We start from the raw sequence: 26,268 nt of genomic DNA on the forward strand, positions 1-26,268 counted from the left end.
TATGTTTACCCCATTCTCCTGGAAGCATAAGTCTTCTGTGATCTATTTTTAAAGTTAATTTTTGTGTAATATCTGAGGTAAGGGTTGAGGTTCATTTTCCATGTAGATATCTGTTATTTCCCACAGCATCATTTATTGGAAACGGTTTTAATCCCCATTGCACTATGCTGGCATCTTTGTCAACAATCAATTGACCTTTTCTGAGTGGACTATTTCTAGCTTCTCTATTCTGTTCTGCTGATATGTATATCACACCAATATCACACTGTTTTGATTACTGTAGCATTATAGTAAGCCTTGGAATCAGGTTGTATAAATTCTACTTTGTTCTTTAAAACTTCATTTTTTGAGGCTATTCTAAGTCCTTTGCATTTCCATATACATTTAAAGATAACCTTTCGATTTATACAGAAAATCCTGTTGCAACTTTGATTTGGATTGCATTGGATCAATGTGGGAAACTGGGAAACATCACTGATCTTAAGTATATCGAACTTTCCAGTTCATGAACATGGAATAAATCTCCATTAAAAAATTTGTCTTTAATTTCTTTCAGCAATATTTTGCAGGTTTCAGTGTATGTTGTTGTTGTTAGATGCTGTTGAGTCTGTTTTGACTTACAGCGACCCTATATATAAGAGAACAAAACACTGCCCGGTCCTGCTTCATCCTCAAAATCGCTGCTATGTGTGAGCCCGTTGTTGCAGCCACTGTGTCAATCCGTCTCGTTGAGGATCTTCCTCTTTTTCACTGACCCTCTACATTACTGAACATGATGTCTTTCTCCAGGAACTGGTCCCTCCTGATCACATACTTGAAACAAAGTCTCACCAGCCTCTCTTCTAAGGAGCATTCTGGCTGTACCTCTTCCAAAACAGGTTTGTTTCTTATTTTGGCAATCCAATACAGAATATTTGTCACCAACATCATAATTCAAAGGCATCAATTCTCTTTCAATTTTCCCTATTCACTGTCCAGCTTTCACATGCATGAGACAATTGAAAATACCATGGCTTGAGTCAGGTGCACCTTAGTCCTCAAAGGGACATCTTTGCTTTTTAACACTTTAAAGAAGTCTTTTGCAGCAGATTTTCCGACTTTAATACGTCATTTGATTTCTTGATTGCTGCTTCCATGGGTGTTGCTTGTGGATCCAGGTAAAACGAGATCCTTGACAACTTCAATCTTTTCTCCATTTGTCATGGTGTCGCTTATTTGTCCAGTTGTGAGGCTTTTTGTTTTCTTTATGTTGAGGTGTAATCCATACTTAAGGCTGTGGTCTTTGATCTTCATCACTAGTACTTCAAGTCCTCTTCACTTTCAGCAAGCAAGGTTGTGTCATCTATAAATCACAGATTGTTAATGAGTCTTCCTCCAATTCTGATGCCCCGTTCTTCATATAGTCCAGCTTCTTGGATTATTTTCTCAGCACACAGATTGAATAATTATGGTAAAAGGATACAACTCTGACACACACCTTTCCTGATTTTTATCTCCTTGTTCTGTTCAAACAACTGCCTCTTGGTCTATGTGCAGGTTCCACGTGAGCACAATTAAGTGCTTGGGAATTCCCATTCTTCTCGATGTTATCCACAATTTGTTATGATCCACATGGTTGAATGCCTTTGCATAGTCGATAAAGCACAGTTCTAAAACTTTCTGGTGTTCTCTGCTTTCAGCCAAGATCCATCTCACATCAGCAATGATATGCCTCGTTCCATACCCTCTTCTGAATCTGGCTTGAATTTCTGGCAGTTCCCTGTCAATGTACCGCTGCAACCATTGTTGAATTTTCTTCAGCAAGATTTTATTTGCAGGTGATATCAATGATATTTTTCAATAATCTCTGCATTCTGTTGGATCACCTTTCTTTGGAAGGGGCACAAATATGGATCTCTTCCAGTCAGTTGGTCAGGTAGCTGTCTTCCAAATTTCTTGGCATAGACACATGAATGCTTCCAGTGTTGCATCTGTTTGTTGAGACATCTCCATTGGTATTCCATCAATTCCTGGTGTCTTGTTTTTTGCCAATGCTTTCAGTGCAGCTTAGATTTCTTCCTTCAATACCGTTGGTTCTCGATCATATATTACCTCCTGAAATGGTTGAATGTCGCCCAGTTCTTTTTGGTACAGTGTGACTGTATATTCCTTCCATCTTTTTTTGATGTTTTCTGTGTCATTCAATATTTTCCCTATAGAATCTTTTGATATTGCAACTCAGGCTTGAATTTTTTCTTTCGTTCTTTCAGCTTGAGAAATGCTGAATGTGTTCTTCCCCTTTGGTTTTCTATCTCTAGGTCTTTGCATATGCCATTATAATACTTTACTTTGTCTTCTGGAGCCGCCCTTCAAAATCTTCTGTTTAGCTCTTTTACTTCATTTCTTCCTTTTTCTTTAACTACTCAGCATTCAAGAGCAAGTTTCAGAGTCTCTTCTGACATCCATTTTGGACTTTTCTTTCTTTCCTGTCTTTTAAATGACCTTTCGCTTTCTTCGTCTATGATGTCCTTGCTGTCATCCTACAACTCGTCTGATCTTTGGTCATTAGTGTTCAATGCATCAAATCTATTCTTGAGATGGTCTCTAAATTCAGGAGGGATGGATATACTCAAGGTTATGCTTTGGCTCTTGTAGACTTGTTTTAATTTTCTTCAGTTTCAACTTAAACTTGCTTGTGAGCAGTTGATGGTCTTTTCTGCAGTTGGCCCCGGCCTTGTTCTGACTGATGATGTTGAGCTTCTCCATTGTTTCTTTCCACACATGTAGTCAATTTGAAGCCTGTCTGTTCCATCTGATAGGTCCACGTGTATAGTTGCCATTGATGTTGTTGAAAAAAGATGTTTGCAATGAATAAATCGCTGGCGTTGCAAAATTCTATCATGCAATCTCCAGCAGCGTTTCTATCACCAAAGCCGTATTTTCCAACTACAGATCCTTCTTGTTTCCAAGTTTCACATTTCAATCACCAGTAATTATCAACGTATCTTGACTGCATATTTGATCAATTTCAGACTGCAGAAGTCGGTAAAAGTCTTTAATTTCTTCTTCTTTGGCATTAGTGGTTGGTGCACAAATTTGCATAATAGTCGTATTAACTGGTCTTTCTTGTAGGCATATGGATATTATCCTATCACGGACAGTATTGTACTTTAGGATAGATCCTGAAATGTTCTTTTGGATGATGAATGTGACACCATTCCTCTTCAAGTTGTCATTCCCGGCATAGTAGACCATGTGATTGTGTGATCAAAACGGCCGATACCAGTCCATTTCAGCTCACTAATGCTGAGGATATTGATCTTTATGTGTTCTATTTCATTTCTGATGACTTCTGATTTTCCTAGGTTCGTACTTCATACATTCCACATTCCGATTATTAATGGATGTTTGCAGCTGCTTCTTTTAATTTTGAGTGGTGCCACATCAGCAAATGAAAGTCCCAAAAGCTTTACTCCATCAAAGTCATAAAGGAGGCAGCTCTTACCCAGTCATTTTGAGTGACTTCCAACCTGAGGGGCTCATCTTCCCGCACTGTATCAGACATATTCCATGCTATTCATAAGCGTTTCTCTGGCTAGTGTTTTTAGAAGTAGATTGCCAGGTCCTTCCTCCTAGTCTGTCTTTGTTTGGAAGCTCAGCTGAAACCCGTCCACCACTGGTGACTGTGCTGGTATTTAAAATAATGGTGGCATAGCTCCCAGCATCACAGCCACATGCCAGTCACCACAGTACGATGGCGGACTGGCGGCGCTTCAGTGCGTAGGTTTAAACATAGTTTGTTAAATTTATCCCTACGTGTTTCACGTGTTCCAAAATGCTTTCATGTGGAAAGTTTCGTTTTTATTTGTTTGTTTCTCTTTTATAGAAATACAAATCCTGGGACCTTGCCAAATTCACATATTAGTTCCAGTAACTTGTTTTGGGACACTCCTCAGTATGTCTATGTCAGTTTGCCACAGCAGATGGTTTGTGAACCCCTGTTGGTCTTTGAGGACTTTTCAGCGCGCGTTCGGGGTCATAACTTTTTTATAGAAATGCTGATATACTATTTTCCTTTGTTATCATGTTGCTATTTGCATTGTGCAAACGCAGTGGTGGGTAAAGATGCTGTGCCTTGGGGTGAATCAAGATAGCAACACTGCACAGTCTTGTGGTCACTGCGTTCTTTATTTCCAGGAAGTCAGGGGAAAAAGAAGCAAGGCCAGTTTGACTTCATGCAGCAGTAAAAATGAATAATTTTATTAATTTTCAACTCCTGAGAACATCCCTTTTTAATGTCCTATGTGGTGAAATGGTAAGTGCAGAGGAAGCAGCTCTGCTGACAGCTAACAGTGACAGCTGGCTGGAGAAGAAGCACGCGCGCAACTGCTTGAGCTGTACGCCAAAAAGCAACTTTTCCAGGAAACATAACATTTGCTTGGAAGAACAGCTGACAGAAAAACTGCGATTATTTTGATTTGAGTGTTTGAGATAATTTTCTTGAAAATGAACAATGTGAGCCTGTCAGTTCAAGAAAAACAACGGATGGTATTTATTGCCAATGATAAAATTTGAGCTCTCAAACAAAACTCGGAATTTTAGAAAAGTTTATAGCCATCTCTGTGAGCTTTATAGCTTCTGAGAAGTGATATTAACAGATGTGGTTTTTTTAGTCTTGGATAATGAAATGTGCCAACCAGAGGAAGATCTTCACGACTCAGCGATCCAATATTTCTCAAATGACCAATGAATGATATCACATGAATAAAAGGTCCATTCAAAGTGGGAAGTAGGCCAATGGGTTTTCTAGTAACAGAGTACTGCAAGTTTATTGAATGGCTTTTAATTCCACATTACAAAAAACATTTAAGTTTGCTTAAGCATTGAGCAAATCATTAAGTTTGTTAAATTTTGGTATCTAATTATCTGAGAGAGCTATTAAAATTCTCTACTTTTCCATGTCTGTGTGAAATGTGATTTTCTGCGTATAGTTCAGAGCAGCAGCCTGGCCAGAGAGGAGGACGGGTGTGCATGCCCTGGGCTGGGGACCCTCATGGAGTTTATCTGAATCTCATTTCTCTGCTAAGTTGGGGCCCTGCCTGCAGCCCTCACGTGGGGCTGTCACAGACAGAGAAAATTAGCTGGTGCCGAAACTAAGAAGGAGTCTCTGGGTGGTGCAAACGGTTAAGTACTGGACTACTAACGGAAAGGCTGGAGGTTCACGTACACCCAGAGGTGCCTCTGAAGAAAGGTCTGGTGATCTGCTTCTGAAAGGCCACAGCCTTGAAAACCCTATGGAGCAGTTCTACTCTGCACATGTGGGGTCGCCATAAGTTGTAGTTGACTTGATGGCAATGATTTGGTTGGTCGGCAGCTGTAGAGTAAAACCCAGTCACAGGAACAAGGGTGCCCCAAGGGCAGGATCTGTAAAGATCGTCTGTGAGATCCTCCGACGGAGGTTCCTGCCTCAACGGAAGTCTGGCAGGGAGGGGAAGGGTGGAGCTGGACGTGAGGGCTGAGCGCTGAGACCTTCCATTCCTTGTGCCCGGAGGTGGCAGGGTTGGGGGAAGGAGCCCTCCCTCGGGGACTCCAGAGAGGCCCACAGCTCTGGCTGAGCTCTTTTGCTTCGGGCGCCACCCAGGCCTGAGCATGCAGGCAACACCAGCCCCTCCCCGGGTGTCCAGCATCTCTGCCTGGAGCCCCTCGGTCTGGCCATCCTGAAGCCCCCAGGTTCCTGCTTGGAAACTAGCCTTTTCCAGCGTCTGTCCATGGCCCGGCCATTCTGCTTTGTGCAGTGGCCCTAGTGGGTGATCTCAAAACTGATTTATTGACTTTTCTCAGATATAATAGCAGAATAAAACCAAAATATTCTGGGTTTAATATTAATATGTAGGAGTAATATTTTAATCTGAAAATGACACTATTTCCCTGGTAAACACATTTTATTATGGCAGTATCCGTACCTGTTGCCTTCGAGTTGATTCTGACTCACAGTGATCCTATAGGACAGAATAGAACTGCCCCAAGGGTTTCCAGGGAACGGCTGGTGGATTTGAACTGTCAACCTTTTGCTTAGCAGCCTGAGCTCTTAACCACTGCAGCACCAGGGCTCCACATTATGGCAGTAGGAAAACAAAGTAGTAGGGAAAAAAAAAAAAAAAAGAAAAACTATTTTATAAGCATTTAAAGAAATCTTATGGTTTTTTTTTTTTTGACTGAAGATTAATTTATAATTATCATTTTTGGAAAAGAGATAGCTGGGGTGCTTTTGTTTTACTCAGAACTGAACAAAGAGTTAAGTGCAAATGATTATTGATTGAGGCTCCTATGATTATGTTGTTGTTTTGATTAAATGATCTGTTAATTTAGTACCTTTTGGGTTCTGCAAATATTTTTACGATCAATGATTTACAGAAACTCTGGAAACGTTGACTGTCATCTTCCAGTGGAAAGCGTATTGCATAGCAATGGGTCACTTTTTCCTACCCCTCCAGGACTTGGGGGAAACCACTTTATTTTGTGACGAGCGTAGGTTCCAGTTGAGTGACGGTCTCTAGCCCTACACACTTTTTAATTAAAATGAATAAAGGTTGGCAGTTAATCTGTGACTTGGAATATAGTGGAATGTGTATTATTTAGACTATTTGAGTATTTAACAATCTTCAAAAATCAATGACCACCACCCATCTGTCAATTTGTTGTCCTGTGGTAGTTGGCTTGTTGCTATGATGTTGAAAGCTCTGCCACCTGTATTTCAAACACCAACAGGGTCGCCCATGGTGGGCAAGTTTCAGAGAGCGTCCAGATTAACATAGACTAGGGAGAAAGGCCTGGTGATCTACTTCCAAAATTCAGCAAATGAAAACTGTGTGGATCCCAACAGAATGTTGTCCTATATAGTGCTGGAAGATGAGCCCTCTAGGTTGGAAGGTGCTCAAAATACGCAGTGGCCACAGCAATGATCCCGAGCACACCAATGATTAGGACGAGGGTGCAGAACCGGGCAACATTATGCTCTGTTTTCCACGGGGAGAAGGACAGCATGCTTGGTAAGGTAAGAGTTGTTGCTGCGATGAGAGAAAGACAAAGCCTTCCCCTGGAGCTGGCACCCTGAATTCGGACTTCTAGCCTTCTAGAGTGTGAGAGAATAAATTTCTCTTTCTTAAAGCTATCTACTTGTGGTATTTCTGTTATGGCAGCACTGGATGACTAAGAGCACCTAACAGCAATAACAATCATAAGTCAGTCAATACAGTGGCAGCTAACATCAAAAATCACTGACATGGAACATAATTTACAATGGAAAACAGAAAACGTGGCAAGTGAGAGAAGGTGTGTGGCTCCAAGTCACCACGTGTAGTCGCGTCAGTTCTTCGCTTGTTTGTTCCCTGTGAGCCCTCCTGGAGCATTGACGGACAACGAAATGTGGTAGGTGACGGGCAACATGGCCTTCTTCCCTCAGGGGCCCTCAGTGCTGCTTCCTGAGAGTAAATGTTTTTCTTGGTTTGTATTTTTTTGAGGAGATGCTGAGAGGCGGAGAGGCCTGCCCCAGTGGGCCGGCAGGGCCAGCGAGGCCCTGTGGTTCTGGTCCCCTCACTCGCCCTTCATCCTGCCTTCTCGGGGTGCATTTTGAGAGCTCCTTCAGAAAGCTGCAACTTCTCTCACCACAGGGGTAGGCTTCCATGATTAAACAGCGTACTTTCTAGCCCTCAGGCTAGCATGGAGAATTCAGAAGTTTGGCGAGCTCTGGGTTAATAGAACTAATTAGGTTTAATTAACAAATTTCAGCAATAGCTACTTGAAAAGCTCTCGGGCTAGAGAGGAAAGCATGGAAGTTTCCCACCTGGAGGTCCTCTCCTCTTTCTTGATATTTCACAGATAATATTATTAATGTCTTTTATCGCATTGACAATAGAATCGTAGCTTGTTTGTATTATTATTCTTTGATCATTGAAATGAAGCTTTGAGCCTGCATTTCACTTATCACTGGAAGACGTCCTCGGCTTCTAACGCCACGGATGCTCTGCGGTTCCCAGAAGCGTGCTTGAGGTGTGGGCCCTGGATGGCGCCGTGTCTCTGAGAAGAGTGAGCGAGGGGTGGAGGGAGCGTGAGAGAGTGAGAAGATAGGTGGGTTAGTCCAACCTGTGAGCCTCTGCCTCTGCCGTCTGGGGCAGAAGGACTGCTATCTTGTCCGGGTGTGTGAATTCACAGCTGCTGGCCAGCTTCGGCCAGAAATGGCTGCTCCCCGGCGCTTGCACACAGGCATACAGGGCTGTGACCTGGTCCCTTCCTTGTCCCACGCCAAAAGGTGGGCTCTAGAAGGTGATGGCTGGGGGGAGACCTGGCCTTGTTGCCCACTGCAGTGCCCGAGGCCTCGGGAAGTGGCACAGAAATGCTGGCTGAATGCATGCTTCACACTTACAAGTAAAAACCAAACAAGAAAAACCAAAGAAACCACAAACCACTTGACCGGAATCTCCTAGGTATGACCTAATAGCTTCCACAGTGGACTCGATCATACCAACGACCGGGAAGATGGCACAGGACTGGGCAACCTTTTGTTCTGTACGTGGGGTCACTGACTTGACGACCCCACCACCACTCATGGTCTGGATCCCTGTATGTGAGGCCCTGCTCTTCTTGTTCTGCACTGGGCATCTCCCCCGCTTCCCCTCCGCTTAGTCCTGCCCACATGGGTGTGCGGGGTACACTGTGCAGAGGCCTGGCACCAGAGGGGCGTCTCACAGCCCACAGACAGGACGAGCTGCAGGTGCCTCTCCTTAACAGAGGTTCGGCTGCTGACCTTTTCCCACGGCCACCTTCCTCCGGAGGCTCTGGCTCCCAGGTGGCAGGTCCACCCTCCCCAAACATCTCTCCTTTCTTGCTGTCCCCCAGGCCAGCCCCCAGGGCTGGTTAATGTTTTATTCACAGCGATGTGGCCGTCCCCTTGTCTTGTCCTGTCCTTCCATCCTCTTTCTTTTACAGTCAATGTGACTCATCAAGGTATTTGGCCAAAGAAGCACAGTCTACAGAAAATACCCCATGCGCTCCCTCGGAGGAAGGAGGAAGTGCTGTCAGTTTGGGTTTCAATTGAGTTTCTTTCCTCCCCGTTATATCTGCAGCAGCGGAGACTCCTCCCAGGGGATCCCGCCACCTCGGGGAGGTCTGGCCGGGGAGCCAGACAGCTCTGGAGCTGCGCTGAACTGTCCCCACACTGGATTTCCTCTTCTAGAAATAAAGCTGTGTCAACAGAGCAAAATCTAAAGAATTACGAAGATATTTTAGTCAACAACTCCCTCAACCTATCCCTGTGTCCCTCCTTTCTTTCTTTTTAATACATAAACTGATGTGTCTGCCATGTCTGCAGAGAGCACTCCTTCAGGACAGTTTGCCCTTGTCCCCTAGTCCCACACCCTCCCAGGGTGTCCTTCCAGACCTGGTCTTCTTTTAGTGACCATTTTCTGAAACCAGAGAGGTGAGCACTCATGTGCTTCCTCAGAGTTCCTAATCGCCCACCATGTTTTTTGCATCCACCTGCCAGCACCAGGGAAACCAAGAGAGAAATGAACAACCACAGAGTGTGTCCCTGCTTCTCCCAACGTGGAGTCCGTGCCTGTGTACCACTAGAGCTCGTGTGTGGGTCTATTGGAGCCTGTGCGTAGGCACCACTGGAGCCCGTGCGTGGGTACCACTGAAGCCCGTGCGTGGGTACCACTGGAGCCCGTGCGTGGGTACCACTGGAGCCCGTGCGTGAGTACCATTGGAGCCCGTGTGTGGGTACCACTGGAGCCCGTGCGTGGGTACCACTAGAGCCCGTGTGTGGGTCTATTGGAGCCCGTGCGTGGGTACCATTGGAGCCTGCGTGTGGGTACCACTGGAGCCCGTGTGTGGGTATCACTGAGTCATGTTCGTTTAACGCTACCAATTTACTCTCTGTCTAAAAAACAGTGGAGAGCCCCAGTGTGTGTGGTCTCTTACGGAATCTCCTACAAGACATGTTGTCATTCATGTTGCTTGACCTAATAACTTACGGCTGCTTAACACAATAAACTTCCTTCTGCTCAGTAATTCTAACCACTTAGAGTTTAGAATCAAACTCCCCTTGACCCAAGACCACGTTTAGACAGAACACAACGATGTATTTGAGAAGCGTGTCAGTTTTCCCCTACACCCATGGAGTGCTTGAACTTCCTGGTCACGGGCTTAGTCTTGGTCTTGTCTGAAAATGGGACTAAAATAGACAGTTGGCACTTGCTGGATGCCCAGTGATCAATCGAGCTCATGGCTTTCTAGTTGTTTCCAGAAACTTCTTCCTGAGAAGGGAAGCTCTAAGAAAAGCAAAACCTTGTCTGTGTTCCCTCCCTCTGTCTCCAGAGTGTAGAACACTGAGAAGCACATAGTAGGTGCTCATCGAGCATTTCTAGACCAGATGAGTCCATCTAGGGGACACTCAGGCAGTCATTTGGCCAGAGAGGGTCTCCCAGCTGCAGTCCATCTTACTGACGATGTTGAAGCACCGAGCTCAGCTTTTGCATGAACTCCTGTTTCATTTCTACAGCTTCATGATGGTGGTGTTATCATTGGTCCTGTTTTCCACATCAGCAACTGGGGCTCGGGACTCTGAGTGTTAGGTAACTTGCCCAGGTCCCTGCCCTGGAGGTGGTGGAGCCCAGAGTTCTGAACTGAAGCCCATGCTTCAAGCAGGAGGCTGCATTTTCTCCTAAAAGATTCAGAGTCTTGGCTCTGGGAACAGACCTTCCTGGTCCTCCCATGGGCCAGGGGAGCACCAGGAGGGCTGTGCGGGTGGTAAAGGATCCCTCTGAGCGAATTCGGTCAACTTGCGTCACGGGCATGCTGGTGGTGGAGGGCCCCGCTGGGGAGAAGGTTTGCTGGCTCACTTTCCACTCTCTCTTGCTTTTACTCTCTCTTTAAAGGCTTCTTGGGAACTTCAAAGGTAGTCTTCCCCGTGAGCAACCCTGCTCTTTGAAAACTGGAGAAGAGAATGGCACGCTCCTGAGTGGAAACCGCCCTCCTGGGGCTCAGGGGGCACTGAGAGCAGAGACTTGGGTGTACCTGTAGGATGGTCCTTGGCTGGGCTCCAGTGGGCAGGGGAGCTGCCTGGCGGTGCTGGGACCTGCAGCGACATCTTAAATACCATGTTAGTGCGACATGTCTCTGCTCCCCACTTGCTATTCTCCCGCCGTTTTGGCCGGGACTGCTGGGGAAGAACTCATGGTTTGCCCTTGCAGACTCTAACATCATTCCCACCAGGGCGTCCAACCTGTGATGTGTGCCGGATGGTGCTCTCACTTGTGTGGCTGAGTTATTATACTGTAAAACTTGTGAAAGCCGGAATCCGCGCAAGGCAGAAACCTGTCAGAGAAGGAAAACTCAGATAGTTTCCATTGGAACGAGTGATAGAAAACTCGTGAGACTGCACCCTGTCAAAGACAGAAAACGTGCGAGACCTGGAAAAAGATGGAGTTCTGGCTCTCAGGTTTCACTGCAATACCAGCGACTCTGGAAACACCAGGTTGGGATCCTAACCGACATGCCGCCGCTTGCTCTCAGGAGGGTGGAATCGCTCAGTTTAGGGCCACCTAGGGTCGCCACGAGTTGGAATCAGTTCGATGGCAATGGGTTTGGTTTTTTGGATTTTCTTTCAGGTGAAAGTGATGGTAACTGGGCTGTGTGGGAGCCCTGGTGGCGCAGTGCTAACAGAAAGGTTGGCGGTTCAAACCCCACCCTCTGCTCCGAGGGAGAAAGATGTGGCAGTCTGCTTCTGTGAAGACTGACGGCCTTGGAAACCCTGTGTGGCAGAACTACACTGTCCTATAGGGTCGCTATAGTTGGGATTGACTCCACGGAAATGAGTTTGGTTTGGGGGTTGTTTGTAGTGCAGACACTCAGCAGGTGACAAAGTGGATGCTGGATGATGGGGGCATCTGGGCAGGCGGGTGCTTGGCTGTCTGGGGCTCCCCAAGGCTGCGACACCAGCCCAGAGTAGTTGAGGCCATCGGGGGGCACCCCTGTGGGTGGGTGGGGTCCCAGGTCCTGTGTTCTGTTTTCCAGGCTTTCCTTTCCCTTGGAGCCCCCAGCTCTCGGGCTTCCTTACCTTCTTCCCTTGGTGTCAGGTCACCCCAAAAGTGTCAGCCACCATGTCCTGTACCCACTGTGGGCGCATGGCTCCCTCTGGTAGGAAGAGGCCCGTTCACTACCTGTAGTTTCCGACGGTGGAAAGTCTAGGTGCGGGGTGGCTGGGCTGGTTGTCACAGGGTGGAATCGAGTGTCCGCAGGGCTGTGCTCCTTCTGGATGCTCGGGGAAGAATCCACTTCCGAGGTCATTCTGGCTATTGGCTGAATTCAGGTCCCCGTGGCTGTAGGACGGAGGTCCCTGTTTCCTTGCTGGCTGTTGGCTGGGGTCATCCTCATGTTCCAGGGGCTGCCCCCATTCCTGGGCTTGTGGCTGTTGGCTGGGGTCATCCTCAGGTTCCAGGGGCCACCCACATTCCTTGGCGAGTGGCCCCCTTCTTCCATCTCCAAAGCCAGAAAGGGCAGGTTAGTCCTCATGCTTGGGATCCTCTTACCTCTCTTCCACCTCCCTCCTGGCTCCCCTCTCACTGATGATTCTTCTGCCTTTTCTACTGCTTTTCAGGGCTCGTGTGACTACAGTGGGCCCATCTGGATGACCCAGAATAACCTCCCTATTTTAAAGTCAGCTGATTAAAAAAACCCACTGCTGGTGAGTCAATTCTGACTCACAGTGACCCTGCAGGACAGAGTAGAACTGCTACATAGGGTTTCCAAGGCTGTAGTCTTTACAGAAGCAGACCGCCACATCTCTCCAGGGAAAGTCAGCTGATTAGCAACCTTAAATCCATCCGCAAAGCCCTTTCACAGCCCTGAGATTGTGGTTTGACAGAATAACTGGGGGACAAGAATCATGGGGCCATCTTTAGAGTTCTTCCTCCTGCGTGACAACATGCATATATACAAGTGCTGCCTGCCTTTATAAAGACGCTCTTCTTGCTTTTCTGGGGCGGCTCCCAGGCTCCCTCTCCTTGTATGCTGTTGCTGTTAGTTGCTCATGCGACCCCATGCGTGCAGAGTAGAACTGCTCCATAGGGTCTTCAAGGCTGTGACCTTTCAAAAGCGATCACCAGGCCTTTCTTCCTAGGTGCCTCTGGGTGGGTTTGAACTGCCAACCTTTTGGCTAGTAGTCGAGCGCTTAACCTCCTATAGAGACACTCTTTGCAGGTAAAATGCCAATATTCTCACAAAGTGACAGAGCTGATGGAGACAGCTCTTCAAACTTCCACTCTGTAATTGGCAGTCTGGGTGTTTCAGACCAGAGTTAACTGACAAAGCACACCATGGTCACGGTGTTAGGTGACAATGATGTGATCTATCATCCAATCAGTCTGGACAAGCAGGAAGAGGCCGGGGCAGAGCGGAGGAAGCAGAAAATCTGCTGTTCACTCAGTCTGAAAAGGCCAATGAAGCCGATGTAAAGAGAGGGGCCGTGCTTACTGGGCCTCCAGCCCCAAGGGGACCCCATCGTCCTGGCCCGTTCCGTGGGTGGCTTTATCTCTCTGTGGACTTCATGGCAGGTGGGAAGGGGTCACTATGAATATCTTGCAGCTAGAACGTGAAGGAGATTTTCCCAAATCGGGACATGTCAACATTTAGGGCTTCTGAGTCATATTGCATCGTGTCATAAGGCTTCGCCAAGTTAATTCTGTACAGTCCGTACATGTATACTTAACCCCACTGCCGCTGAATTGATTCGGACTCGTAGTGCTGCTTCAGGGCAGAGTAGGACTGTCGCATAAGGTTTCCAAGGCTGTAATCTTTACGAAAGCAGACTGCCACATCTTACTTCTGCGGCGTGGCTGGTGGGGTCAAACCACCGACCTTTTGGTTGGCAGCTGAGCAATTAACCCCTGCACCACCAGGGCTCCTTCCATATATACTTACTTAACCAAGAAAAAAACAAAAAAAAAAACCATTGCTGTCAAGTGGATTCTGACTCATGATGACCCCATGTGTTATAGAGTAGAACTGAGCTCCACGGAGTTTTCTTGGCTGTAATCTTTACAGAGGCAGATTGTCAGTCCTTTCTTCTGCTGCACCACTGGGTGGGTTCCAAACGCCAACCTTTAGATTAGTAGTTGAGCACAAAGCATTTGCACCACCCAGGGACTTATATACTTATGTACTGACCTATGTCCTCCTGACTGATTGTGGTTGTACAAATATGTGTACATGGTCCTTGTGCCCAAAACCACCTGGGTGCTGGAATAAAGGCCTCTTACTTCTTCCACGGCCAAGGGGGGACATCACAGCCTAGATGCTCTCTTCTTGGATGGGGGGCTGGGGGGAGGAAGGCAGGTGGGTGAGGCCAGCTATTGCTCTGGCAATAAAGGACCCTGAAATTTCAGTGGCTTAAATCCATAAAGGTTTTATTTTCTTATTTCTGCTGCTTTTCCTTCAGACTTTGGTCAGGCCTGTCCTCTATGTGGTCCTTGCTCAGGGGCCCGTAGTCCACTATCTGGAGTGTCCCTGTGATGGCAGCTGGGGAAGTGAGAGCCAATTATGTGTCTGGTCGAGAAGTGACACATGGCATGTCTGCTTGCGTTTCATTGGCCACAACTGGACACACACCTCCCCAACCTCCACAGGGCAGGAAGGCTAACCCTCCACGTGCCCTAAGGATGTGTGGGTTAGAGAGTGGTGGGCCTTAGGAAGGCCTGCCATCCAGGCTGGGGGATAGAAATGGCTCTCATTGCTTCTGCAGCCAGCGCAGAGCAGACAACGGGCCACAGCTAATTTATCAAGCGAGGTACTATGGCGTCAGTCTACTCATGGGACGGACACGCAGTTTTGGGGCCAGAGGGTGAACAGTAGTGAATTGAATTGGGTCCCCAAAAGATATGTCCACTCAGACCCTCAGAATGGGGCCTTATTTGGAATGACGGTCTTCGCAGATGTGATAAGGTAAAGATCTTGAGATGAGATCATCCTGAGAGAGGGTGGGCCCCAAGTCCAGTGATGAACCTTACAAGACAAGAGACGGGGAAACGCACAGACGGAGAGGAAAACCCTCTGAAGACGGGGCAGAGACTGGAGCCAACGAATGTCAGGATTGCTGGCGCCCCCGGGGAGCTGCGAGAGGAAGGCAGGACCCTCCCCTCGAGCCTTCAGAGGAGCACAGCCCTGCCCACACCCCGATTTTGGACTCCTGGCCTCCAGAACTGTGAGAGAATCTGTTTCTCTTTGTTTCAGCCACCAAGTTTGTGGTGGTCGTTACAGAGCGCTAATACTGACTACAGGTAAGATGATTTCTGAGAAATGGTGTATTTCCCCCGTGTTGTCCCCTTCCCCGTCTTCAGTTCAGGCTGGCCGCCAAAGTACATGCTCCTTGACACCCTCTTTCCCTGCTGGTGTGTAAGGGGGTCCAAAGCCCAACTCCAGAGCTGAAGGCAGAGGGTGCAGAGGTCTGCAGGGCCTGGGAGCATTAGGGACGCAGGCCCGGCCTCTGGCTAGGTGATAGGGACAGAGCTGGGGGCGGTTTGAGGTTTTGCGGAGGACACGGCTGACGGCTGGAGGGCTGGATGCAGGGGATAGAGGGCCTGACGGGTTGAGGGGCAGGAGTGGTGTCAGCCGGGCTTTGGGAAGGCCGGTTCTTGGGTCGCCCTGCAGCATTCGGCTGCGTTTGAAGCTGGAAACACGAAGTGGCTTTGAGCGTCATCAACGTCCACAGCTCAGTGAGGTGCTGCAAGCCTGCCTCTTGGGAGAGACATCGAGGCTTAAAAATCTGCTTAAAGCCAATTTATTTTGGTTAGAGATTGATACGATATCGATTCGAGTTGAATTTTGTGTGACAATATTACGTCTAAAGGCCAAATGTTGAGTAAAATCCATAGAAGAAAAGATTCTTCAGCAAATCCATTTGACTGTTTGTGCTAAACACCTTTGTGACTTCAGACGTTGACTCAAGCTCTAGTATGTTGATTTATTTCCTTTGCTCGAGAAGGTCAAACACCTGAAAAATCCAGTTTGATCCTAGGTGTGTTATGTCATTTGTTCCTTTGCTCAGGAGATATTTGTTGAGCACTGACTGTGTGTAAGACCCACTGTGGGTGTTTGGAGGACATGGGTGAAGAGCAGATAGGCCCAGAACCCCTCCTGCCCTCCGGGAGCACATGCATTAGTGGTGGGAGCAGACGGGAAATGAAATGTAACAAACTATAACAATGCACAAGTCCATTCTAGCTCTTGCAAGAAGCGAAAGAAAAAATAAAGTAGAGTAATGGGGATTGGGGAGTCCCTGGTGCTGCAAATGGTTAATGCTCTGGGCTGCTAACCAAAAGGCTGGCGGTTTGAGTCCACCTAGAGGCGAGGTGAAAGAAAGGCCTGGTGATCTACTTCTGAAAAATCAGCCATCGAAAACCTCGTGGAGCGCAGTTCTACTCTGACACACACGAGGTCGCCATGAGTCCCAGTCGACACAATAGCAACTGGTTTTAATGGGGAAGGGAAGCATGGGGGTGCTGTTTGCACAGTGAAATAGGGCACTCATGACAGGGCGACATTTGAACAAGGACTTGGAGGAGGGGCAGAGACTGGGAAGACAGCATGCCGGGTGAGGGAAGCCTATTGCCACGCCCCTACTTTCTGGCCTGTCGAAGGGACAGCAAGGGATCCGGGTGGCTGGTGGGGAGTGGACTAGCGTGGGAGGGTAACGAGGGGGTGAGGGGCAGGGCCGGCAGCAGCAGGAAAACTGCTGGGGAGGTGACCCTATAATTCAGACGAGGCATGAGGATGCTCTGGACAAGGTGGGAAGGTGGCGGGTGGGGTGTGGGAGGAGGAGGGAGCCAGGACTGGTGTCAGACGTGTCCCGGACACACCTGGAACAGGTGTGGAACCTCGGGCACCAAAGTGCCAACAGGAGGCTTGCCTGCCTATGGTGCGGTGGCTCTTCCACTTGTGGACAAGGGCACGGTTCTGGGTTTGTCAGGCACATGGGCGGCATCCATGCAGCATCCCAGCCCCTCTGCAAAGCCCTTAAGGCCCCCTCCCCACCCCAGCGGGGTAGACTCGGGGCTCCCACTTCCTGAGGCTCCACAGGGTGAAGAACAGACGCTGACTCTCTTTCCCACAGCACGTCAGCGCTCCACCCTTGTTTATCAGACTGCAGGTTACCTGGCTCCCCCGCGCCTGGGTGGGCGGCTCCTCCCACCCTCACGGATGGGCCAGGCTGCCCAGCCCTGCGGTGGGGCACGGGTGAAGAGGGGTGGAGGGGCCTCTGGAGCCCCGCAGGCCCTGATGTTGCAATTTCCTGGGTTTGCTGTGATCTAGGCTACAGAGATGAGCCCGGGGGCACCCCTAGGAGGGCGGGTGACCCCAGCGCACAGCCTTGGTGTCCCGCACTGCATCCTGGCTGATCGCTTCCCTCCTGCAGGCCTCAGCTCCCTCATCTGTGAAATGGGGAGAGCACTCTCCCGGGAGGGCTGCTGTGGAGATGAGCCCATGCAGATGCCCGCAGAAGCCCCCTGCCCCGGTAAGAAGAAAAGCCTTGGGTGGGACAGGGGTCCCGGAGCAGACCTATACCCTCCTCTGGCTCCTGGGAACAGAGCTGGCTGGTCCCCACCCTGGGCTGGTGGGGGTGGGCAGGGCTCACCCGCAGGAAGCCTGCTTCGCTGTGTCCCCGTGCTGTCCCCAAGCACTTACAGGGCACAGAGCCCTAAAGACCAATTGTGAGAGCAGCACTGAGCGGCCTGGAAGATGACAGCTTTTACAGCGCACACCTGGCCTGAAGCTGCCTGCACACAGCGCACAGATGTGCACAGTTAATGCAAATCACAGCAGCCCGGCTTACTGGCCCACCTCTCCTGCCTCCTTCTCTGCAGACCTGGGAGCAGGGGCAGTCCTGACAGCTTCTGCTCCGAGATGGTCTCCGGGTGGAGATCCACGACCTGTGGCCCTGTGCGACCATGCTTCTGCCCTGAGGCCTCGCTGTTGGCCTCACTGGCCAGGGCTGGCTGGACGTCCAGGGAGATGTTTTCCTCATGCGGCTGATCTCCGCCTGGCCTAGAGACACCGAGACAAAGCCTGCTCTGGAGGTTAAAGCCTCTTTATTCCACGGCTCTGCTGGCCTCCTAACAATTAACGAACTACATCCTTTGCTGCACAGCCGTCTTCACACAAGCTCTTTGAAAGACGAGGCAAGCCAGGGCCATGCTGATTGCCGTTCAGCAGCCACTTCCCCTGAGAAGTGGCTACCGTTTGATTAAGAAGAGCGGCTCCTGGTCCTTTGGCGGTGCCTTTTGGTGATGCCGCTGTCAACGGCTCATTAATCCTCACGATACCCTGTGATGGGCAGATGGCGGGACCTGGTTTCTGGTCCCCACGTCGGGAGCGCGCAGAGAGAGCTGGCATCGCTGTGATAACCGCCAGAGCCTGGCGGCTATGACCCATGACCCCAGAGCTGGGTCTGACCTGTGGGGGCCCTCCCAGGGGGGACTGGCTGAGGTGGGCAGGGACACTTTCCCCCGGCGATGTTTCATCTCAGCCACTCCCCCGTCCTGCTACTTCTGAAAAGTGGGGTGCGAGTCTGCGGAAAGCTTGTGCTGCGGCAGTCACCATGTGTCCTTGTCACACAGGCTCTGTTGTCCTCTTGCTTCTTGGACACCTGGCTGACACGTGGGAGTACAGCTGGGGCTGCTCCTCGGGGTTTGCTGTAACTGGAGGTGTCCCATGCCTCCTGGCAGCCCCAGTTGGTGAGGCTCATGGCTCTGGCCCCTCAAGCTCATCCGGGTGGTGGCCCCCAACCTTCTGCTCTTCATTACGGTGCTGATGTGGATGGGAAACGGAAATTTCAACGGTTGGATGAAATGGCGGCTTTCCTGCTAGCTGGCAACACTCAGAAGGGTAGAGATACGCCCGCCTACATGTTTGAAGGAGGGAAGCAGGGAGGACCCTGTGCTGAGGGGACTTTGGGGTATAATATATGGGAGAATCAGCCAGTTACTGGGATGTAGCTGCAGAACCACACTTCTCCAGGTGAAGGAAATAAGGACTCCTGCTTTGACTAACATCTCTGTTCCGGTTAGAATATTCAGACACTCTCCCCAGAAGCAGGTCTGCCCATAGGGTGGTGACCGGCCTGGGCCACATTAAGCAGATGTTTGGGTCTGCTCAGGTAATCGATACCAGCAGTGTTCAGAGCGATCGGAAGAAACGGTCCTTGTTGAGAGGGACCGTGTGGAGCATCCTCTAGGGGATGGAAGCCCAGCCCAGCAGGCTGCAGGAGACGGCTGAGCTGTATGTTCATTCCTCTTCCCCAGCCAGGCACGGTGTCCAAACGCAGCCGACCCCAGCGCCTTACCAGCGAGTGACAGGTCTCAGGTGCCGTGGAAGCCACGGAGTCACGGGCACAGATCGCTGCTCTTGCTGGAGACACAAGTCAGCAGACAGCAAAACCCCAAAGAGCCCAAACTAGGATTCAGTCAACCAAGAGCTGCTGGATGTCACCCTGTGTAGAGGGTACCCTAAGCACTCGCAGAAATCAATAAAGGAGCAGGGCTGTCTGTGAAGGAGCACAGTTTGCAGGAGGGAGAGGCAAGGCCAGAGGGGACTCAGAACAAATGCCTGCTCTAAAAAAACAGTCCCGCCAAGTCCACTCTTACTCAGGACAACCCCATATGTGTCAGGGTAGAACTGTGCTCCAGAAGGTTTTCAAGGCTGATTTTTCAGAAGTAGATGGCCAGGCCTTTCTTCTGAGGCACCGCTGGGTGGACTTGAACCACCAACCTTTCGGTTAGCAGCTGATCGCATTAACTGTTGGCATCACCCAGGCGCTCCAGCACATTCTCAGGGTGACTTTCCTCCATAAATGGGACCGGGGTGCTGGAGTGTGCATGGAGACCGGGTTAAAAGCACCTGGTGAGGGGCCAGGCAACCCAAAGGATCGTGTCAGACCCACCATTAACCAGGTGAGAGGCTCTTTCCTTCCTTCAGTGTGTGCACACACCTCTGAGGGCAGCGGGTTAAAGCTCATCAGGAATTAACAGGAGTACTTGTTTTAACTGTCACAAGCCCCCATCTGCAAATGGGAGCTAACTGTGGGGTCTTTCTTGGTTATCTTGTTGGGGGCAATGGTGGTTCAGTGGTAGAATTCTCACCCTCCATGCGGGAGCCTGGGTTCATTTTGTGGCCAATGTACCTCATATGCAACCACCATCTGTCTGTCTGTGGGTGCTTGCATGTTGCCATGATGCTGGACAGGTTTCAGGAGAGCTTCCAGACTAAGAAGGACCAGGAAGAAAGGCCTGGCAATCTGCTTCCAAAAATCAGCCAATGAAAACTCTATCCGGTTGTGCATGGGGTCCCCCGGGGTCAGGGGCGACTCAGATGCAGCCAGCAACAACACAACTTGACTATCCTTAGTGCTCTGACTTCCTACCGGGGACCCAGCTGAGACCCTGCTGGTTCATGCTCCTGGTAGGCAATATTCAGGGCTCAGTTCATCCAGGGCCGGGTAGGAGGCGGTGGAGGGCCTCGCTCAGAGTACAGGACCCATGGTCACATCCTAACTCCCTGGAGAGACTTCCTTTCTCACCAGATCTCCATCTGGTCTCCTAGTGACTTTCGCTTCTAGAAGGGGGGTGTGCAAGGAGTGACTGCTCCTGGTTTCATTCACTCAGCAACATGTACTGAGCACCTACCATGCTCGGGGAATTGATGGGGACCCACCAGGGCACGGAAGTCCTTGCCACATAGTTCTGATGATCTTATAAGGGCGTGTCAGCACCTAACGCCAGGTGAGTGTGCTGAGTGTTGACAGAGAGACACCCAAGTCCCATGGGTGTCTGAAGTGGGAAGGGTGCCCAGCAGTAGTACCGGGGAAGGCAGTGCAACGTGGAACTATCTGACTGGGTCTTGGAGATACTTCAGTCACTTGCTCGTTTGTCCACAAATGTTTCTTTAGCATCTTCTAAATGGCAGGCACTGGACTAGACACTGGGGATGCAGTGGTGAACCAGACAGGCGGTGTTCCTGTCCTCACGGAGCACATGGTCTGGTGCGTAAGGATTGAGACATTGGGCGAGAACAGAAGGAACAGCGCAAGGAGAGACAGATACTTTTTATCGCTTTGTTACTGTGGCAAACATCTATGTAACAAAACACTTGCCATTTCAACACTCGCCACCTGTACAGTTCAGTTACACTAATTATGTTCCTCCTGCTGCTTGGCCATCGCCCTTATCTGAGTTTCTCCATCACCTGAATGGGAGCTCAGTGTCCCCTACACAATGGCTCCCCCTCTCCCCTCCCTTCCTTCCACCCCTAGTAACCACTAGTACACGTTGGTCTCTGTACACTTGCCTCTTCCAGATATTTCATAGCAGTGAGACCATGCCAGACTGGTCCTTTAGTGACTGACTTACCTCACTCGGCACTGTGGTTTCCAGGTTCATCCACGTGAAGGTTTTGTTTTTTTAAATAGGATTAGGGGAAGCAATGGGGAGCAGAAAAGTGTTTGTTCTGACCTGTGTGGTCCATCCTTACAAATGAGGAACTCTCAGAGCGGTTTGTCTTTACCTCCCCTCTAACACTTGCAAAGAGTGGTGGTGCAACAGTTAAGCACTCGGCTGCTAACCAAAAGGTTGGCGGTTCGAACCCACCCAGCAGCTCCATGGAAGAAAGGCCTGGCGATCTGCTTCTGTAAAGATTATAGCCAAGAAAACCCTATGGGACCGTTCTACTCTGTCATGTGGGTTTGCTATGACTCAGAATTGACTCCACGGCACACAAAGACAACAACAACACTTTTAGTAAACGTACAGACAACCCTGCCACTTACAGAGAACAGAGGTAGTGGAATTTAATTTCACCCGAGACTCTTGACTGGGAGGGAACTCTCTGAATGGTCTTGTTCATTATAAGGGGATGTCAATTCACATGGGTAAGTCTCCAATCATGCTAACACAGCGGTCAGTATGTCCTGGAGACGGTACACGGGCTGTGTGCTGACAACCCTGTGGGATTTATAAACATACCCTTTTGGAGAAGAGCTCCAGGTTTGGAAAAACTCAAACTTAGGTGAGAGGTGGAATATGAAAAGTCAGCTGATATTCAAAGGGAAGTTCACCTCTGACTGCGCAGCTGAGCCCGAGACCACAGCCTGGCCTACCACCTCCAAGGTGCAGCTTGTCCCCACTCCTGACCGAGAATCTGCGGCTTTGGCTGGCCTGAGACGCTCTTTTCCTCTCTGCTTTTGGATCTTAACCCTAGGAAGGAAGAGAAATGAATACCTTGTAAGATTATTATTATGTTGTTAGGTGTCATCGAGTTGATTCCGACTCAGAACAGTCCCACGTGACAGAGTAGAACTGCCCCTCAGGGTTTTCTAGGCTGCAATTTTTACAGGAGCAGATTGCCACGTCTTTCTCCCATGGAGTCACTGGGTAGTTTCGAACCTCTGTCTTTCTGGTTAGCAGCTGAACCCTTAACTATTGTGCCACAAGGGCTCCTTATAAGACTATTATAACCCTGAGAAAATTTAGACTAGGGATAGCAAGGTAGATTAAATCCACACTGTTAATGCTTAAAATAGAATTGAGTGAATGTATGAATGATGTTTATTTATGGATAATTTTTCCGTCATGTATGTGTTTGAAGGCTTCAGAATAATCTGTCCTATTATATTTGTAGATGTGGCTTAAACTATTTAAGAAAATCGGGTTAATCATGTTTATAAACTATTGCCGAAGAACGAGTTTTTCAAAGTTTTATGTAGAAGGTATTATGCTCAATACATAGAGAACTAATTGCATTTGAAGCATCGTGAGTGCCCCCTCCAGCCACGAAAGCCCTCAGACAGTAAAGGTGCTCACAGCACATGTGTTTTCTCCTTTACGACTATCATCGATTGTATTAAATTTCCTCCCCTGGTTTTATCCATTCATTACTAATTCAACCAGTTATGCCAAAAGCCTCCTGTGTAGCCACGATCTCTGCGCGCATGGGGCTTAGCGTCTAGGCCACTGGTTCTCTAAGTGTGGTCTCTGGACCACAGCACCAGCATCACCTGGGAACTTGTTAGAGATGCACTTGTGTGCCCCTCCCAATGTCCTGAACCAGACGCGGGGGCGGGGCAGCTATCTGCATTGTAACTGGTAACAGTCCAGTTGGAGAACCACTGGTTTAGGTTTTCTATCTCTTCTCGAACCAGTTTTGGAATTTGCTGAGAATGTTGCTCATTCAGTCTAGGTTCTCAAATACATTATCAGAGAGGTTTGAAGATGTTCTTTAAGAATTAGAAAGTGTCTGCTTCTGTGGCCGCTTATATTAAGTCGTTTATGTATATTAAACCATCTCCCCACACTTCTGCCTCTTCCCCCAGCTGATTTCTTAAAGATAGGAAGCAGATTATGACTGTGATTTCTTGTTTGGGTAGCACCCCATGCAGGTGTGGACCCCTTCTTGTCAAGTCATCCACTTCCCGTGTGCAGTGTTAGAAAAGCCAGGACCATCCCAGGCTCCCCGGCTGATGGAATGACCTGGAGAATCACGGTCAGAAACCCTGCTGCAGCCCCCGTCTCACTGCACCCCGACCAGACCTAGAAGTCCTGTTGAGGGCGTGTGGCCCTGCCTTTCCATGCCTTTTCCACAGTCCCTCCCCTCAGAGCAGCTCCAGGACACGGTGAACTGGACTGGGGAGAGCCTGCTGTGAGACGTGACTGGATGGGGTCTACCTGGGCACACCTCACTCAGGTGACCAGTCCCAGGAGTGATGTGGGGGTCAGGGCTTATGTCTTCACTTCTCCAGACATCCTTTATAAGATGTCTTATTTACCTAAAACCGAAAACTGGTTGCCGAAGAGTCGATTCCGACTCGTAGCGAGCGAACCTATAGGACAGAGCAGAACTGCCCCATAGGGTTTCCAAGAAGCTGCTGGTGGATTTGAACTGCCGACCTTTTGGTGAGCAGCCGAGCTCTTAACCACTGCGCCACCAGGGCTCCTCTTAGTTACCTAGTGCCACCTTAACAGAAATAGCCACAGTGGGTGGTTTTAAAGAACAGAAATTCATTTCCTCACAATTCTGGAGGCAATCAGGGTTTTGGCTGTATCAATTCCTCTCTCCTACTTTCCAGCATCGGCGGTGATCCTTGGCATTCCATGACTTCTGTCTACTCCCGTGTGTGTGTGCCTCTGTGTCTAATTTGCTCTTTTTATAACTCAGAAGTGATTCGATTAGAACCCACTGTGTGATCTAATTCCATAACAAAGAAACCCTATTTATAAACAGGATCACCTCCATAGGTATAGGGGTTAAGATTTCAACACATATTCTGGGAGGACACAATTTAATTCACAACGTAGGGCCTCCTCTGAGCCCCTCTGTCCCCTCCAGGAGCCTCATCTTCCCTGTGCTCACCCTTCGGAAAATCTTCTGTCAAAGCCTTGATCCCTTAGCTGAGGACATGGTCACAAGGCTCAGTGCAGCGCTTGGCACTTAGTGCTTGGGGCTTAGTCAGTGCTTGGTGCTAAGTCAGTGCTTGGTGCTTAGTTGGTGCTTGGTGCTAAGTCAGTGCTTGGTGCTAAATCAGTGCTTGGTGCTTAGTCAGTGCTTGGCGCTTAGTCAGCACTCAGTAGACGGGGATGATGATGTGTGGAGCTTGCTCCAGAGGGGAGGGACATCTAAGGGTGAGAGTCCAGACCGCCTCCAGGGATGGCCCACCCTGCTGGTGCCTGCATATTCTTATAAATGCAGGTTGTAATGGGTCAAATAAAAAAACAAACAAAAAATACCCCAAACCTGTTGCCATCAAATTGATTCCGACTCATGGCGACTCTGTGTGTTACAGAGCAGAACTGTGCCCCACAGGGTTTTCTTGGCTGTAATCTTTACAGAAGCAGATCACCATGCCTTTCTTCAATGGAGCTACTGGGTGGGTTCAAACTGCCAACCATGCTATTAGCAGCTGATCGTAAACTGCTTGCGATACCCAGGGACCTTAGTGGGTTGAGTAGTGTCCCCCAAAAAGATACATGCAAGTCTTAACCCCAGGTATCTGTGGAAGTGACCTTATTTTAAAAAACGGTCTTTGCAGATGTAATTAAGTTAAAGTATTTGAGATGAAGTCATCCTGCATCGAGGGTGGACCCTAGACTAAAGGACTCGTGTCTTGTTAAGAAGAGGAAGGGACGCACAGACACACAGGACAGACACACAGACTGAGGCAGAGGTTGAAGTGGTGCTGCCACAAGCCAAGAGCACCAAGGATCCCCGGGAGCCACCGGAAGTTGGAAGAGTGTTCTCCCTCAGAGCCTCCGGAAGGGACAACATGGCCGACACCTTGAATGCAGATGTCTGCCTCCAGAACTGTGGAAGAATACATCTCTGATGTTTTAAGTCACCCAGCTCACGCTAACTTGTTGCAGCAGCCACAGCAACCTCACTCACGGGTAGGCACACCTCACAGAGGCATACTTTGCGAACCTTTCTCAGGCCTCTCCCGTAGTCCTGGGACAGCTGTGCGGTTGATGATGGGTTAATACAGCTCTCCAGAAAGCTGCTGGCCTCCCTACTTCATTTGCGATGAATAGACACATCTGGGAGGGTTGGTGGATGAATACTCTTGAGTTAGCACTTGAAGCCTTCGACGCTGTTTGTTTGTACTTGAGATTACAGGATTTCCTTGTGTATCCAAGGTTAAATTTAACAATTGAAAACAATCATTAAATGAGTGCTTCCTGATGTTGTCATCATTCAAGAAGAAAGGAAAACGGAACTCGGAGGTTTCCACCTCTGTAGACCACACGGGGATTTTCCTGACTAGAGCTGATCGTTTGGCTCCGTTTCTATGAATATTAACAACCAAACTCCCTGCAAACAGCCCTGGTATTGTCCTGCAACAGGTGGCAAAATCAAGTCAATACTTATTACACATTATGGTCTTTTATGAGCAAGGCGTCACAATATGCTGGGGCATCTACTTTGCCTTTCGAGAAAGATGCCGCAAAAGACAAGATGAGCCTGATCCCTGTCTGAAATTCTTCCTGTTCTCGGTAGATGAGCACTGTGCGGCCAGGGTGCTGTGTGGGCGCTTCCTGAGAGAACACCAGGCTACCCGTCACAGGGAACCCTGGACCGCTGGGTCTCGGTCTCGGGGGCTGAGCTGCCCTGCAGCCCTGAGTCCTCCTCTCTCGGTCCTGCCTCTGTCTAGTGAATTATTGCCGCGCGCTTTTGCAAAGAATGTCACCCTAGTATTGGGCT

Source organism: Trichechus manatus, unplaced genomic scaffold (genome assembly GCF_000243295.1).
Source record: "Trichechus manatus latirostris isolate Lorelei unplaced genomic scaffold, TriManLat1.0 scaffold00031, whole genome shotgun sequence".
NCBI lineage: Eukaryota > Metazoa > Chordata > Mammalia > Sirenia > Trichechidae > Trichechus > Trichechus manatus.